The sequence below is a fragment of the Leopardus geoffroyi genome, chromosome C1 (genome assembly GCF_018350155.1).
Source record: "Leopardus geoffroyi isolate Oge1 chromosome C1, O.geoffroyi_Oge1_pat1.0, whole genome shotgun sequence".
Lineage (NCBI taxonomy): Eukaryota > Metazoa > Chordata > Mammalia > Carnivora > Felidae > Leopardus > Leopardus geoffroyi.
This window is the reverse complement of record NC_059328.1, coordinates 190,924,120-190,938,109: the sequence shown is the minus strand read 5'-3', so window position 1 is coordinate 190,938,109 and position 13,990 is coordinate 190,924,120. Positions and strand designations below refer to the sequence as shown.

The window sequence follows — 13,990 nt, the reverse complement described above, 5'->3', positions numbered from 1 at the left end:
CATCTAGAATAGGGCCAGGGCCTATTAAATAGGTGATCAATAAATGTGTTTGGAATGTATGTATTAATTATTGAATGACTATCCATATATTTATGCATGGATGATGATTTATATGAATATGTATACACATACACAGATGGTTTTGGAAATTTAACAAAGGGAAGAGAAGAGAGCTCAGCTGTAAGCACCAACTTTGTGCCCAGCTCTTACTGTTTCACTTACATAGTTTCACTTAACCCTCACAATGACTCATAACCAAAGCTCACAGAGAATAAGCAATCAGAACCTACAGCAATCAGAGTCCTACAGCTAAAACGATGGCAGAAATAAACTGGTGGGATTCCCTGGAACTATCTAACGGCCAGCACTCCCATCATGCTGACATCTCGACAGTCATTCTTTCTCCCCTGGCTAGAAGTAATGGCACATCAATTAAGAGCAAAATAAAATCACGTAGCAAACTCCTAAAAATATCGGGCATCTGGAAGAACCTCTGTGCTACACAGGACATCGTGAATGAACTGGTACGAGCCCTCCCTAAAGGTACATGATGGCAATGAGTAGGGGACATGGTCGATAGAAAGGTTATCTCTGGCCACAAGCAGGATCTGTCTAGAAAGCAAGGGCTTCTCGCTCATCAAGAGAGCCACAGCCATTTAATTGTCACCATAACCAAGGTTCAAAGATTAAGCTGCAAGAGTGTGGGGTCACACTGCTTATAATGGTGGAACTAGATTCCCTGTATCTTTTTGACTCTCACTACTCTAACATACTAATATTAGGATTTAGTCTTCTGCCAATATCAGCATTTCTCAATCAGTGGCAATTTCTGCTAACACTTTTACTATTATTATTATTATTATTATTAACATATTAAGAGAGTGCTACTGGCATCTAGTGGGTAGATCCCAGGAATCTGCCAAAATCATACAATGTACAGGCCAGCTCCTCCAACATGAAGCACTATCTGGCCCAAGACATCAACCGTGTCAAGACTGAGAAATCTTGATCTATATCAATATACAAAGCACCCACTTAATTCACTCACCTATATACTTGGGTGTCTACTATGTGCCATAGACTGTTCTAAGCACCAGGGATGTGGTAATAAGCAAACCAGACAATGGCCCTTGTCTGAGAGTTTACATTTAAAACTGGGGGTAGACCTTAAGGATGGACACACAAGGGTGACTTTGGAACACACTATAGTAATCCAGGGAACAGATGATTGTGACTTCCCGATACAGAAAAGCTGAAGTACAAAAATAGAGCAGGAAGCAGTCTATTTGCTATCAAAAGATTTCCCCAGTGAAGCACTATCAAAATGAAAAAAGCGCCCCATGGAAAATCAAACCACAGATGACAGCTGAAATGAAAATAATCCACTTAAAATTTCTTTTGAACTGTAAACAGTGAGGATTGGCAAAGTTTGTAATAATGAAGCCCTCATTCAAATCCGATTTTTTACAAAACTCAACTCTACTTTGCTCCTGTAGTAGATGTGTTCTGGAAAGGTTTTTCTTAATGTGACAATCTGTACATGTGGGAAAAGCCAGTGACTGATTTGGGAATTCGCTCTTCTGTCACAAGCTAAGAAGTTCTCTTTGAGGCACTACAAATTTCGCGTATGTCGACACCATACTTACCCGGGTGTACCTTTCTATACCTCCTGCCAAAAGGCCACCTCCAACTTACAAATGGGTTGCCTTACAAGAGTTCATTTGCCAACTAGTTACTTGGAACCCAGAATATATATTCCCAGAGAAACAAGATTTTGTTGTAAATAGTGATTAGATTCCTTAGTCAGGAAACAAAAAATCTAATTCACACGGTATCAGTATGAAAACAGTGAAGCTAACAGCAGTTTTAAGCTTTGCTTCTATGAGACAACAGATTGAAATTCCAATTCCTAATGCTTAATGATTAACTATGAGAATGAGGCAGGTGAGGAGCTCTCCCACACCCTGATGTCTGCCTGACTATAAAAGCAGGGGTTGTAGTGGTCTCGAGCCATGAGGGAGGAGAGATTAGAATCTTTACCAGTGATAGGAAGTGATGGATGGATGGATGGATTCTCAAATGAAAATTGAAGTCCTGGGAGTCAGGTTATGGCTAGAAATGTTTACATTAATTCAGTCAACAAGTATTTGGCTAGATGTTGGAGATGCAGGGATGAATAAGGCAGGCTCCATGTCTCTCATCCCAGAATGCAAAGCCATAAAATGCATCACACTGGTAGAGGAAGTGAGTGATAGATGGGGAAAAGGGATGACGTATAGGTGGGACTCTAGTACAAAAATGATGAGAATGTCCCAGTGAGAGCTTCCTCTTGCAGAAGGACAAGAACAAGAATCATGAGGGGCACCCGGGTGGCTCAGATCCGACTTGAGCTCAGGTCATGATCTCACAGTTCGTGAGTTCGAACCCTGCGTCGGGTTCTGTGCTGACAAGCTTGGAGCCTGGAGCCTGCTTTAGATTCTGTGTCTCCCTTTCTCTCTGCCCCATCTCTGCTTGTGCTCTGACTCTCTCTCTCTCAAAAGTGAATAAATGTTAAAAACAAATTAAAAAAAAAAAAACAAGAATCATGAATTTAACTAGAAATCAGTCTTTGATACAGTTAAAACCGTACAGATTCATCTGGCTGAATAAACTCTCTTATTTCACAGAAAAAGAAAGTGACATTGAAATGCAAGAGTCTACTTGTAAATTTGGAATAAGATCCCAAATGCTTGATAATCAAACCTCTATTAGTGTATGCTTTCTGGATCTTACTTTCCTTTTTCGTGGCTTCCAGATAAATCAATACCAATCCTTCCTCTTTTCTATAAGTTGGACCCTGGAGTGGCAAGGCAAGCTTGAGTGATTAAGTAAGAGAGGACATGAAAAGCCAACACTTTTATTTTATAAGTGAAAAAACAGAGATCTAGGGAGATTAAGTAATGTGACCGACCTAAGACTAAGGTAGAATGAGGGCTGCCTGACTTGCGTGACCCACCAGTTTCCATTACAGTACCACCACTCCCACTATCATTATCATAATGAGGAAGACAAGGAAGAAATAATACCTCTGGGAGTAGATACTATATGTAGACTAGAAAGGCATAGTCCTCTAAGCAAAGGTTCTATTTTATTTTATTTTTATGAGAGAGAGAGAAAGAGAGAGCATGTACCCAAGTGAGGGAAGGGCAGAGGGGGAGACAGAGAATCCCAAGCAGGCTCCACACTCAACACAGAGCCTGACAATAGGGCTCAATTCCATGACTGCAAGATCATGACCTGAGCCAAAATCAAGAGTCAAGATGTTCAACCGACTGAGCCACCCTGGCACCCCTAAACAAAGATTTTAAACATAATTTCCAACTTATGAAAAATACTGGCTATAACTTTAACTCTCTTTGAGGTAAGTATGAAATCAAAATTTATAAATCAGAAGATTTTCTAGAAAACATATTTTTGCCCAGAAGTGCTCCCCCCGCAAAAAAAAAAAAAAAAAAAAAAAAAAACAACAACAAAAAAAACAAAAAACAAAAAACAAAACAAAAACAAAAAACTGTATTTTGGAAAATTTTCTTTTAAATGTCTTAATTATGGTCTATTGAAATACATGTTTTCCCCGTTGGAAAAAATTTTTGTAAATCTGGAAGCTTCACAAATCTGTGTGTCATCCGTGCGCGGGGGCCACACTAATCTCTGTATCGTTCGAAGTTTTCAGGGTATGTGCTGCGGGAAGCAAGCACTCCCTTGAATTGTTGAAGACATCATTCCACCCTTCAGTTACTGAGTAGTTCTTATGGGTGCTCCCTCATGCTAAACTATCTCTGTGCCTTCATACCCTCCTACTTCGGCATGTTGCCTTCTGTTCCAATCACGGCTTCTAGCATTCTGACAGAAATCAGATCACAAAGACTGACAGAATACAGGGGAAGGCAAGAATCCAAAATCTCTAAGAGAAGGCTTCTCAAAAGTTAAATAATCATTATGATGGCAATTTTGGTGGCTCACAGGCATCTTGGGTGACATCATTTTGAATATATCTTACTGATCTCTTTTGATCTCAGTTCAGTGGCATTTTCAATTACATCTAGAATCTTGGCAGTTCTCTGCATAATTGAGAGACTAACAGTTTAAACTTCAGTGAGCTAGGGAGATATAATTATTAGGAATGCATATGGAATTGGCTTTTCTATTTCTGGTAATGTGTTTCAATTTTATTTGATTTTAAACATTCCTAAGTATTTTTAATGCTGTTCTTGATATATGTAAATAATTATTTTAGAATAAGAGTTATATGTTTCAGTTTAAAGTACTGCTTACACATAAACGGTATTAGGTAAAAGTTATCTAAGTTAATTAATTCTGGAAACACAATATCTAACAATAGGTACAGAGGGAGACGAGGTAGCAAGAAGTGAAAGAGCTACAAATGAAAAGTTGGGAGCAGCCCCAACGAAATCATTAGGAACTAAATGACTGTTACGGTGGCTTCAGAGGCTCCAGGAAACAAATGTGATACACGTGATAATGACCAGAACCCCCAAAGTAATTCAGAGACACAATTCTGCACACCTTTTGCTGGTAAAGCTCTAAGCCCATATGTCATGTTAGCCAAACATGACTTCACCACACACGATTTTAGCATCCAAACACGGCTTATGGGCTCCTTAAATTGACAATCAAGAACCACTCCTAATCCCTACAACATGAAACTACAATCTTACCACCTAATATAAAGTTTTGAAGACGTATCTTTTCGGGAATAAAAACAGAATGTGTGTGCCCAAATATTCAGTGAGCAGAGCTGGTTTAGATGATCTCTAAAGGGCTCTTCCATACGAAACTAAGTTCAAATCACACCAGAGGGAGCACGTTTTATGAAACTTAATAACGTCTCTTCACTTTTCTTGTAGCTAACAATCGAATATCTTTTATCAGTCTCCATTCTGCCAAAACCTTTTCTGTATACGAGCTGGCAACATGGAGAAGTTGTCTTGTTCTTTCTTTCCAACTCTTAGCATCGGTAGCCAAAAGTGTCTTTGTTGCTCAAATAGTCCATGCCATCTGCCAGCAGCTTCTCCAGCCTGTGGTACCATCTGCCAGCCACCCTGCTTCTATGCCCAGGCCATGTTGCCTCTGTGCTATTTCAAATGGTTGTTTCACCGAGAGAGAGAGAGAGAGACAGAGAGACAGAGAGAGAACCAGCACCTTTTGATTCTATCCACTTTTGGTAATCATCCCCAACATTGTTCTCTAACTCACCGGTTCTCAAGAGGACAAAAAACTCAACAATTTGAACAGGAACAATTTCCTTTGATTTTTTTTTTCTCCTTCCCTGTCGGGATAAAGAATTAGACAGCTACAGTAGATTAACACAATCAGTCATTAATATAACAAGTTTTTATGGCTATGTTCCCTTTTTGTTTTTATAAGGTATTCTTAATGAATTATTCTTTGGAAAAAGAAGCAAAGAGGGGAAAACAATCCTTATTCCTACGGTTAATCCTGATTACTTTAAAAACAACTTCTGGTGGAAATTAATAATTCAGTTGAATGTTATTAACAGTATAATGTTAACTTTATGCTGCACTGCACTGTTCTTCCTTCTAATCTACTTAAAATTCCTGACTTTAAAGTAGAAACAACAAGGGCTGCATAACAGTCTCTTATGGAGGTTAAGCCTAAAGAGTTCGATTAATATTCTCCCTAAGGCCACCAGGAAATTCCTTAAAGCAAGAGAGTTTCAGGCTTTGCTGTGGATTATGCTGAAGAGGTTTTCTTTCTAGCTTTGTAGCTACTGGGAATTTATCTAATGTCTCCATCACTGCTCAGGCTTCAGAAGAAGGCCCTTTTTATTCCCAATCACTCATCAGAATCCCAGGATAACTCAACAACCATGAAATTTGGAAAGTTCGCTATTCCTGTACCAAAATTAAATTAGCATTTAAGTGAATGTCAGGAATCAAGTTCACTCATAAGAAATTGTATCATTCTACCCAAATGTCAGAAAATACACATATTTTAAGCCACAACATCTGAGGTTTCTCCATCTGTACAGATGGTAATGTTCTTCTCTGTAGGCATGTCTGATCTTTACAAATGGTGGAGGACACTCTTATTGTATTAACCTTCACATTTCTTTTAAATCTTTTAGATTTGTAAACCACAGACCTTGATGTTGAGGCATATGGCTATTCGCATCAGTTTCTAAAAATAACATGCTTTCCACCCCTAAAATGTGTGTAATTAGAAAACTCTAGCTTTGATTTCCAAAATTTCTATTCATAGTAAAACGATATATATTTCTTATAGTTGAATACTATTATCTCTCAGTAAAACTTCACATTATTTATCATTATTCTACTTCAAGAAGAAAAAAAGAAAATAGCTCTTAAATTTTGCTTTTAATTTACACAACCACTTTTTGCCTTAAAGCGTATTATTTTTAACAAAATTTCTACAGAAATGGCATTTACTTCACATTTAAGATTTTATATCCCAATTTCACTAAAATATGGGAATGGAGAAAGTTCCTCAAGACTTTCAGTTTTCCTCAAATACTAAAATCATGTAGAGTGTCAGAAACATGGGAATGATACATAATTTTGTTAGAGTTAAAAGCCATATATATTCTAAAACAGAAGAATGTTTTCATAAATTCTAATTGAGACAAAATCAAATGTATTTTCTTAATTTTTTCCTTTTTTAACGTTTGTTTATATTGGAGAGAGAGAGACAGACAGAGACAGAGCATGAGCATGAGCAGGGGAGGGGCAGAAAGAGACACTAAGACAGATTCTGAAGCAGGCTCCTGGCTCTGAGCTGTCAGCACAGAGCCCAATGCAGGGCTCAAACTCACGAGCCGTGAGATCATGACCTGAGCTAAAGTCAGATGCCCAACCTGAGCTAAAGTCAGAGCCACCCAGGTGCCCCAAAATAAATGTATTTTAAATCACGGTAATTCTGATACTTGAAAAACATTGTACACGATGAAAATTAAAAGGTTAACATGATGGCCTTAATACATTATTTGTTAAAATTATTGGTTAAATAGTTTCCATAAGTTTAAACTTATTAATATACTATTAGATCCATTTGGAAGCTAATACAAAGTTAGAAGCCACAAACACAGATGAACTCTGTGGGGGTTAGGTTGAAACACAAATGCAAGATAGCAAGTGTTCAAAACCTGCTCTCATCTCCTGAAATGATCAAGGATCTTTGGGGAAATACATTTGCCTGGTTCCTTCTCTCTCGGGGTGAACTCTCTTGCAAGCAGGACGACCCATAAAGGTACTGAGTGTGGAAAAACTGATACAAACAGTTTTGTATCAAGAATAAGAGTTATTTTCTGATGAGGAGGCTCTTCCCTAAAATGCATGGTACAAAGTCATGAACTGATGAAGAAGGCTGTGCCTTCATGAAGCTTGTCAATAATATTAGCTGAAGAAATTTGGGGAAAAAAAGATGCTGAAAGCTCATTAGGGAAGTGATATGTAGCATTGGAAGAGTGATAGAAAAATAGATAATGTTTGGGGTTTTGCCGCCAGGTTAGCAATGACTGATGAGTGGTGGATTTCCTTCTTTCTTTTTTTTTTTTAATTCAAAGAGGGGAGGGTAAAAAGAAGAAAATCATTCAAAGTCATCTAATTATACCACCATGGGCATCACACAACTATACACAACTATACACACACACACGCACGCGCGCACACACACACACACACACACACACACCTGACCTGAAATCTTAGAAGTTTATATACCTTTATGATAAAGAGACTACTATTCCCTTTTTTTTCTAATATTCATCCATTTGAACAGAATGAAAGAGTATCTTTTGTTTAGGAGACATTTGGCCCAATATCCCAAAGACATCAGCCACTCTGAAAGCTACTGAATGTTCGCTGTATGTCTTTCACAATGGAATGCTCACCCAAGTTCACTTTCCACATATCCTTGGTGGACAACAATGGGACCATTAGTGTTCTCCCGAATCTTCTATCGCTATTCTCTATTTTCTGCTTCACTGTCACTCAGCAGACCACCTAGACTATCTTGCTTACCTTACCTCCTCCTCCTTTCGAACTAGATTCCATTTCTTTGAGATATTCTTCTCTAAATGTGCACTCTTGGTTTCGATCATTCTCATCACTTCTACTTCACCTGTCCATTTTCCTTACTACATTAAAAAAATGTTGACATAAAAAAAGTATTAAGAAAAATCCCCCCGAGGTCTGCCTGAACTGCACCACTTTGATGCAGACCAGGAAAAAAGCTGGCTCCTCACATCTTTGTTCCAATTTACTCAACCTTCAGTTTCTGGGCCCCCAACGTCTTGTGCTTCTATTGTTTTCTAGCCTCATCTTACATCACTGTTTCTCTTGTGTACTTTACTCTACTGTTAGTTTCTTTATGTTCCTTCCAAGCTCTGTTTGTTCCACCTCAGATCCGCATATGCTCCCCTCACTTGATCTAGAACGTTCTACCCCTTGCTCTTCTATCGCGGCCTCCATCGCTTCCTTGAAGTCTCATGCATAACACCCCTTCCTCTAAAACGTTTGTTTGACCCCTGCCTACATTTAAGTAAAACTTCTCTATCATCAGTTTCTCAAATCCTTTACTTCCTAGTTAGCATTTACCACAACCTATAATTACATATTTATTCGTGCAATGATTTATTAAAATGTGTTTCTCCCTCTAGACTGAGGCCCATGTGGGTAAAGATCATATTTGTTGTGTTCAGTATTATCTCCTCAGCTTCTAGTACTATGCTCGCTGCATAAAGAATGCTCAGTTCACGGGGCGCCTGGGTGGCGCAGTCGGTTAAGCGTCCGACTTCAGCCAGGTCACGATCTCGCGGTCCGTGAGTTCGAGCCCCGCGTCGGGCTCTGGGCTGATGGCTCAGAGCCTGGAGCCTGTTTCCGATTCTGTGTCTCCCTCTCTCTCTGCCCCTCCCCCGTTCATGCTCTGTCTCTCTCTGTCCCAAAAATAAATAAACGTTGAAAAAAAAAAAATTTAAAAGAATGCTCAGTTCATATTTGTGGCTCTTTTCGTTTGTTTTTCTCCAAAGTTCGTTCATTATTCACTTAATTATTTGTTACAGTCGTTAGCTTGTTGTTTAGTTTGCTGAGCTTGTGAGTTGGATTTATTCTGTGTAATACAAGCCTGGCACAGAATGAAGCCTGAACAATGACTGCAGTTTGCTGAACCCGGGGCCCCATGTGCCCCAACCCTGCCTCCCAACCTGCCCCAACTCTTTCACGCATCCAGGCTTCGTCCAGCGAACGCTAAATTGTTATTCCCGACTCTGCTCAAGAGTGACATCCATCAAGACAACTTCCCGGACTCCCCAAGCTGATTGAGATGCCCTTGTTGTGATTCTAAAATTCCCTCTCTATTTCAACATTCTGGAGGGTTGCTCACATGGCCCTACAGTCAAGAACTTATCCAACTGTCCCTCTCATAGACTCTTAAAATTAGGAAACATATGTTAGTCAGATTGCATCTAGCACATAGCAATATTTCACGTAATTTGATAAAGGACTGGATACTTCTGTTGTTAACGGTAAAAAAGAAAGGTGGTTACAAAGTAAACGTAACACCAAAAATAATGCCAAAGGGCAACAGGGTAACCCTTTCTAGCAAACTCCTGCATATTTTGATATTCCAATAATCCAAAGAACTCCAAGACATTAATATTTGGTAGGAATTAAGTAAAAAATAGCATTCAGTGACTTAGTACTGGAAAGAATTTCACCATGTTAACTTTCATTAAGACATCAAACCAGATCATGGTGGGTTCCTCTTTATTATATATTTTATTAGTGACAACAATATTCAACACTCCCCTTTCCATCTCAATTAAAGAAATTTTAGCTAAGTTAGTGAGTCTTTAACATTTAAATAAGTTACAACAGAATAATTAGAATAGCTTTTATAATTAAGAAACAAGACACTGTGGAGCATTGCATTTCTGCAGAATTATTGCCTGTCTCCAGCACATTAAGACCACAACCAGAGGCACACTGCCTTAGCCTCTTGGGAAATACACTAATCCTCTGAAATCCGTTGCTTAAAGCACTTGTTGTATATATGGATCTTTTCCACTCTTTAAATCTCAACTCTGATAAAATTTTTGCTCAATGTTTATCACAATGTTCCAAATTGTATGTAGAAAAAGTAGGACTATGTTCTTTTTCAATATGGACATATAAACTGTTGAACAAAAGGCAATACACAATCATATGCTTTATTATAAAATTACCTTTATTTATTATCATAGGAAGTTGTAATAAGCCTTAACTAGCTTACGATACTTATATACTTACTATATAATATTTTGCATAATTGCAATTATGAAAATTAAAGAGCACAGCACTCCACTGGAATTTAAAAGAGCAATATTCTAAAACATGGTAAAGAAAACAACCCCCCAAAATGGCGGCTTTTGCCAAGCAAAACTTGTTACAAGAACCTAAAAAGAATAAAACCTCTCCTGACTGTGTTAAAGGCCAGCCACATATAAAACACTATTGTCATTTTACTTCCTAATACCTCTCTTTATATCATGCTGTAGGAGTTGTATTGATTTCATACTCACACTGTTTCACCCACCAAAACCATCTATTAAAAAAAGATAGTTCAAAAGTGTGGTCTTTGTATTTTTGTTGAGATCATTATCCTGGCCAGTTGATAATGAGCCTTCAAATGCCATGTGTCCATTTATTAACAATGACAGAACTAAGCTTTCTAATCTGTGTAACCTGTGTAAAATACTTAAGTGCAATTTCAAATACAATTTGATAGAGAAATTGATAACTATCAAGGAATTGTGGGGTTTTTTTTAAGCTTATTTATTTTGAGAGATTGAGAGCAACCACGGCAGGGGCAGAGAGGGAGGGAGAGAGAGAATTCCAGGAAGCCTCTGTGCTGACAGCCCCGATGTGGGGCTCGAACTCACGAACTGTGAGATCATGACCTGAGTCATGAGTGGGACGCTTAACCAACTGCACAACCCAGGCGCCCCAGGAATCATGTTTTAAAGTTAATGCTAAAATAAATATTTGTAAAACTTTTTTTTTAAATTCATACTCTAGCTTGGTATAATGTCTGTTTGCCACTCATGATAACAAGAGGTTAAATTCTATTTTATTGTATCTTTCCAATGTTCCATTATTCTCCCAATGATCTGTTGTTTCCGAAGCCCGGGGGAAAGTCACCTGACTGAGCAGGGAGTGGGGGAAGGTGACTACTCTTGCCACACTCCTCCAGAGCTTACAAATAGCAAACTCACATGGGCAGGCAGATTTTCAATATTTCCTGTTCTTATTCACCAGTCATGGCCGGTGAGTGTAAAAGAAAAGCAGAAAGGGAAGGAAGGATGTGTCTCACCAAGATGGCTAAATGGAAAATAATGCAACACACTGGTATAAACTAGAGTAAGTCACTATGCTTCATATTCCAATGGCCTTGATCACTGACATTCCATTTGGGAATTCTGTATCACTCCGGTTGTTCTGACCTTTAGGAGCACTTTCCCAGAACTAAGGAAAACTCCTACCAGAAAAATAAGTACACTCTAGTAAAAATGCCAGCCTAATAAACTCTTCAGTGCAGGAGGGAGAAGACCACAGTACTTTTGCACTTACTTCTCTGACTTCACCAGATGGTAACAATAGGATTCCTGGAACTGCACTCAGTGCAATTTGCCAGACAGTCACAATGATCAAGCTACCAATACAAAGACAGCATCTACCACGTGTGGAGTACTGTGAGACATTATGCAAAACATACAAGACACATTAACCACAGTCCTTGCCTTGGCTCACAAAGTATGAAAACTCATAGTGGAGTCTGGTACATCAGCATTTGGTCAGCAGTCATTTAGATGATGAAGATAAAGAGTAACACACCAAAAGTTGAGAGTCAGGGACACCTCCCAGCGCCGCCTACTGGAATTAAGCAAATACAATGCACTCATAACATACACTTAAGTCAACAACTTTCTGTTGAACCAGGATCACCAAACACAGCAACTTCCTCAGCCTTTTGCATGCTTTCACCACATCCACCTCATTAATCGTATGCACATCTACATAGTTTGACTGATTAAGGCTGTTGACGCAGGTCCAGCTCTCAAAAGCTTATGAGTCCCAGTTACAATAAAATGAAAATCTCGGCTCTGCCAGAAAGGTTTCCTTTCTGCAAAACATCAAGGGGACACAATGGCTTCAATTACTTCTTTTCTACCGGAAGAACGGATTCAACGATGACAGGTCCTTCCCATTTATATTTATTGAGTAGGAAAATCAAGAGAAAGAACAACAAAACAGGTATATCAGACCACCAAATTTCACATCAAATACTGTTTTCAGTGTGAGATAAAATGTAAACTAAGTTTCAACTAGCAAATCTGCAAACACTGGAGTTTGGCCAAAGCAAGCCGCTCAAGTTGTTGAGGCTGACCGACGACCATTTGAGAGCTAGACGAACGTGTGCCAGCTCAGAAGGAGTGCTGCGTGTGTACGTGTGGGCATATGCATAGTTACGTGTGCACATAGGATACTAGATGTCATTAGTTATTAGAAAGGTAAATAACATTTCATTCTTTACGTACTCATTTTCCATCTCTCCATTAGCAGAAACTGTAACTACTTTGAGAAACACTAAAGGATAACTTACTTATCTTCCTATAAAAGAATATACTCTTTTAACTCCAGCTTTTAAGGATTACAGAGGCCAGCAAGAAAAATACTCCAATGCTAACCTAAATATAGATCCCAGCCATAAGTAAGTATATACTATCAGGAATAAGAAAAAAATAGGGTTTTGAAAAACTTTTTTCCTTTAAGGTTGTCCCATTCTTACAAATGCTAAGTAAGGTGGCATTAATCAATCATTAATCCAATGTTCATAAAGCCCTAATAGGTAGAAATGCAGTCTTTTAAAATTCTTTAAATTACTGTTTGGGTATGATAAGATTGTACTAAGATTTAAATGTCATGGAAGGCTTAGAAGGTAGATGAGAAACATGTCAGCACTTCAGTATTCCGCATAGGCCAACATGCTTCTCACAATGGTTGGGATTCATCACCTCCAACTGCGCTCATCTGAAAGGTGGCAGGAAGGTCGGGTGCAGCCTAGTCATATGCTGAGACAGCAAAGCAGGGTGGCCGAGTTTAGAAGTCGTAATTACAAATACACTTACCAAAAGAATTTCTGTAAGAATATACATACAGTCATTTATGAATTTAGAAATAATCCTAATTCTCAGGAGGCTCTGGGTGTCCTATATGTCCTACAGAGTATTCATTTTTCTATCTACTTGAAAAATGACAGCTTTCTAATTATTCTGTCAAGATTAATAGACCCCAAATTTGACTCTTAAATCTCAGTGGATGTCTTTTTTTCAATAGCCACTAATTCTCATTCGTGACATTTTTCCTCCCTAAAATTATGTGTTGCAAGGATTTTCATAAAGTCAATTTATAGACCCAAGCAACCTCTAAATCACAGAACTAGAGTGATACAATCATGATAAATTAGCAAACAACCTTAAAGAATCTTAACAAGTACTTTAAAAAGAACCTTAGAGATGAATTTTTAAAATTGTTAACGACTAACAAAACTTCAGCTTCTAGCAAGATGAATGCAACTCTAAATGAAAAACATAACAAAGCCAGATAACATTTTTCAATTAAAAAATAAAAGTTATAAACCAAAAGCAATTAAGAATCCATACAGGCTAAAATCAAGTGAAAGGGGGACCCAAGGAATTGGTAAACACTAAAGTCTGATTTTATTTGTAGCATATATGACAAAACTTAGTAATGTTGACACACTTCATTTGCATGGGGTATAGGAAAAAGGAAATGGCCTTTAAGGGAAGGTTGAAGATAACGAGTTTAGAGTGAGTGGACATTCCCAGCAGATATTCATGAAAATCTAGGGCTTAAAAACATTATATTATCATCGCACAGTGTTGAGATATTGC

At 38.3% G+C, this 13,990-nt stretch overlaps 1 protein-coding gene and 1 pseudogene across 3 annotated transcripts in view; both read right to left on the bottom strand.

The window, feature by feature from the left end:
- PARD3B (par-3 family cell polarity regulator beta) overlaps positions 1-13,990 on the bottom strand; it is a 1,015,886-nt gene that overhangs the window by 709,924 nt on the left and 291,972 nt on the right. The window lies entirely within an intron of this gene.
- LOC123600207 lies at positions 3,621-3,737 on the bottom strand (annotated as a pseudogene).